The sequence below is a fragment of the Chrysoperla carnea genome, chromosome 3 (genome assembly GCF_905475395.1).
Source record: "Chrysoperla carnea chromosome 3, inChrCarn1.1, whole genome shotgun sequence".
In the NCBI taxonomy this organism is placed as follows: domain Eukaryota; kingdom Metazoa; phylum Arthropoda; class Insecta; order Neuroptera; family Chrysopidae; genus Chrysoperla; species Chrysoperla carnea.
In genome coordinates this window covers 47,234,988-47,239,861 of record NC_058339.1, presented here as the reverse complement: position 1 = coordinate 47,239,861, position 4,874 = coordinate 47,234,988, and positions in this window count along the sequence as shown.

Genomic DNA, 4,874 nt, shown 5'->3' with positions numbered 1-4,874 from the left:
TGTTGGTATGCAGGTTTTGGTGAAAACTATCACTAAATCGCCTCTGTTTTAGTTGCCAGGGGATTTTTCACGTCCCACATACAAGAAGGACAACTGCTTTGTTTTAGCTATTCACTTATGCATATAAATGCGCAGCTGTCTTTATTTTGTCCGAATCTACTATGTTTTTTTGTTATACCGTAAAACACTGAGCTAAGAACAAAAATTGTCAACCCCTTACAACCTTCATTTAAGGTTAATCCTGTATCCTTGTTATTTCTAAGCCTAATCCTTTCTGATTGTTTTTTTTCTAAATATCTTAATTAAAGAGAATTTGTAATCTGTATGCAATCACTGATTACAAATTCTCTTTAAAAAGGATACTTATTAAAATTGATTATAATTTTCAAAATAAACTTTCATACTAAAAATTGCATTTAATTTGCAGTTAAAAATTATTACAAACAGTAAAATATTTTGATGAGATCATTTTAACACACAAATGTCATCAATATTTCATGTAATGATACACAACTCTATTTAATGACAAATCAAATCATTATTATTTTAGCCATTAAATTATTACACAATATTTAACAGAATGTTGTTAATTTTAATGAGATATAGGATAAGGGCTAGCAGATTATTTTGGGGCTAGCAAATGGCAAGTAAGCGATAAAATACCGAATGCACTAGCATTTGTTTTCAAATAAAAAATAAAAAATTCTTTTAGTATTTTAAAGTAAAAAGAGTAGAGTCCATTTATTTGTAAGGTGACTATTGTTGACGATATTTATTAATATAAGTATCGTAGAAGATTGAGGAAGTTTGAAAAGACACATAACTAGGGTCTGCCATAAATTATGCAAAAAGAATGCACCACGGTGGTAGGTATAAATGAAAAAAAGAACGAGAGGAGTCATGGGACATCCGGTAGGAACTATGTTACTATCTTATCTTGGTACATTATAAATGTAAAATTGCTTACTTTTTTATTAACAAGATATATTTCTGAAAATTTATAAGGTATTATTTCTAGAAGTTAAACAAGTGAAAACAAACAATTGACTCAGTTAATTGTTGAAATACCATGTATAGGCAGTGTTGATAACTCTTTCACATTACACATACATACATGTCACACATATACCACTAGTTCGATTTACATCTAGGCATATAAATATCGCGAGTATGACAAAGTACATGCGTTAAGCAATGCATCTAAGTAAGAGATATTATAGATGTTATATGAAATTGCAATAAAAGACTTGTATCGTGGCTTCGATGTCTTTTCAGCTATACAACAGTTCTTCTGTTGTGTGCCTGCATAGAGATCACATGTATATAATACTGCTCACTTAGATGCATTATATAAAAATTTCAGCTTGATATGTTTTTTCGTTTTTGAGTTATCGTGATGACAGATGGACAGACGACAGACAGACAGACCGAAAATGGACTAATTTAATGATTTTATGAACACCTATACCTAAATTTTTTTCATAGCATCAAGATTTTTAAGCGTTACAAACTTGGGACAAAACTTAGTATACCTTGGTATATTTCATATACATAAACTAAAAACTAAAGTACATAAACAAAAAATCGAAAAAAATTTATGGTTTCTGATTTGAATGAAACTTAGTATATAAGGTAATTTTGACCCAAAAAATTCAAAAATCGTATTCATTTGATGATTGGAAGCATAATTTTTGAATTATCACCCATTATCCCATATTTTGGCTCGATATCTCCGAAACTAGTTGCCTAACCGTTATATTAATACCATTTTTGTAATTTATGGGTCATAATTACCTTATAAACTGACTTTTATCGAAATTGGAGAGAAAAAAATTTTCTCGATATTTTCGATTTTTTTAAAGGGGTACCCCTTAAAAAAATTCCAAAAAATCGAAAAAAATTTATGGTTTCTGATTTGGATAAAACTTAGTATATATGGTAATTTTGACCCAAAAAATTCAAAAATCGTATTCATTTGATGATTGGAAGCATAATTTTTGAATTATCACCCATTTTCCCATATTTTGGCTCGATATCTCCGAAACTAGTTGCCTAACCGTTATATGAATACGATTTTTTAATTTTTTGGGTTAAAATTACCTTATAAACAGAGTTTTATCAAAATCAAGGACAAAAAAATTTTCTCGATTTTTTCGATTTTTGATTTAAAAAATTAATGGTAAAAAATCAATGGCCTCAATTTAATCGTGTCATCAAAAAATATTTCCAGCAAAAGTTGGTTATTTTTTAATGTATGTAATCGAAAGTATTCTCTTTTCAGTTATAAACACATTCGTAGAGTTTGAGCTGTAGTTTAGAGTAACGATTTAAATCAATGTTAGTTACTATTCTTATATGACCTCTTTAAAATGTAAAAAATTTTATGGCAATTATATTTTGTTTCAACTTTTCTGGAGACATTAAAAATCTTGAAGTCTTAGGTACCGAGTCACCCGGTATATAAACTGCTTACTAGTTATGAAAAATTTATAATTATCTGGTCGCTCTTTGTATGGGTATACCAAGCCCAAATAAAATTGCAAGAAACTTATTTTGGTATATTGTTTGTCGGTATAGAAAAATATTTTTAATGAGCTAATTAAGTTTTATGTTATTACCTACTAAAAACTGTGTTTGCTATTTAGATTACTTCTTTGATATAAAATTTTTTTGCATAATTCACTTTATTTAAATTTACTTTGAATAATGGGCTTTATTTAATTACGGGGTGTTCGAAAGCAACCTGAATTTTAGAAAATAACGACTGCGATGAAATGGTCAAGGGTAGAATTTCTCTCGTACAATATAATGGTGGCGTTGGATTTGACCTAAACCTTTAACATAAGGATCACTTACAAGTCAAGTCGATCGAAGTTTTCGAACTTTTTATACATTCCGTATTTTTTTTAGGATTGATAGAACTATAAACTTAAACATTTTGTACATAGCATAATCTTTTTTCTAATTTCATAGTCATCATTTTTATTTGAAAGGGAATTTGTGTGGTATATGACACCATTCAAAAGGAAATCACTGCTTTGCTAGCAACGAGATGTAATTATTGTTCAGAAAATTACCGTGTTATAATATATGCAATGTTGATCAAGTAATATACTTAATACATGATTATCACTGATTTGTTGTGTTAATATAAGACGACTATCTACCGTTTTGTAAGAAATTCGAAAATAGATGTTAAAAAAATCACTGAAATGTGAAGTTTAATCGAGTGCCCTTAATGAGTAGTGATATGGAACCGGATCTATTAGTAGTAGAGTAATAACAAAATTTTATTTTTGGCATACGTGCAAAGCACATTCATTGAAAGGGAATACGGTATCGGAGAGTCAATTACCTTCGAATTAAAATAAGAAAAAAAAAGAAAATAAGTATATACTTTGCTGTTGATGTGATTGCAAGTTTGCCGAGATCATAATATAAAAAGTGTAAAGTAATTACCATTCTTATTAACAGCCTAGACGATACTATGAACAGAGATAGATTAACAAAAACAAAACAAGTACTAAAACAAATGTTAACGTTAAATAAATACTTTTTTTATTAACTTACAATTTTATTAACTTACTTTTGTAAATCTGTATTATACAGATACCTGTTTTTGATTGCTTATCTAAATAAATTTATAAGCTTATTATAGTTATATTAATTTGTTAAGTAATTACAAATTGTTGTTCGTTTGTAATGAATTTTGGCACATAATCATAGTACAAGAATTTGGTAATTTGGAACTTTTACATCCAATACTAGTAATGCAGATGCGTATTCATAGTCATAACTAGTTTTGAATGTAATTAGCAAAAAAGGAACAAAATTCGTGAACTATAATAAATAAAAATAATACAAAGTAGGTGAATATTGGCTGTCTTGAAAATGGCACACACACACAAAGCATATCTCACATCGTTACGTGATGAATTCTGGCAGTTTGCTCACCGTGGCAAGCCACGTTGAGGAACTAAAATCGTTGGAAAATTGCCTGCTTTTATATAATTTGGCTCCAAAAAGTATATGTGAATCACAATTGAACCGCGCTTCCACCAAAATGTAGAACAAAATATCGAACTGAATTAATTTTATTATTTATTCGTAGGATCAAGGTAGAATTTCTATATAGAAAATAGAAGTAATATGCCATTATTAACTGTGCATTGTATGTACAATGAGTATAGTGAATTATCAATAAATATTTGATAAATGTTGACAGTGTAATAATATTTAACTAAATTGACAATAAAAATAAATTATTAAACATTTACAGATACACTCGCAGGCATGCAATAAAATACAACAATACAAATGCAATATTGAATTCAAACAATAATGAACAAATGAGTAATTAATTTATATTCATTTGATGTTGTCTATCCGTGTATGAATGTGTGTGAATCCCGTGTTTAACTTATGAAATTTGTATATTCAAGAGTACTGACTGCAGCCATTTTATGAAATGACGCGATGCTACGGGAGTATGAAATAATATGGGAGCAAAGAATAGTATGAGTTTCAATGTCAAACCAAACTTTTATAATGAATTGCATAAAATAATCACACATAAGGATTTATGAGATTGCAGGCTGATCAGATTACCTCCATCACTTTTAAGGTTTCATCTTTCGTCTCATCGATCATAAAATATTAATTTCAGTCGCTGCAAATTTGGATGGATGTTATCCCTTGTTATCCTACTTCTATTGATAAATGAACATCTAGGAATTTATGTTTTGCTGAAGTAGTATGCTTAGCCTAACAACTTTTTCGTCCATGAAAATATTTCTATGTGGAGCGATCTCTTGTCTGTGAAGCGAATACGCCTCCCCAAAATTGGTTAGGTTGCACAGGCCAGCTAGAAATCA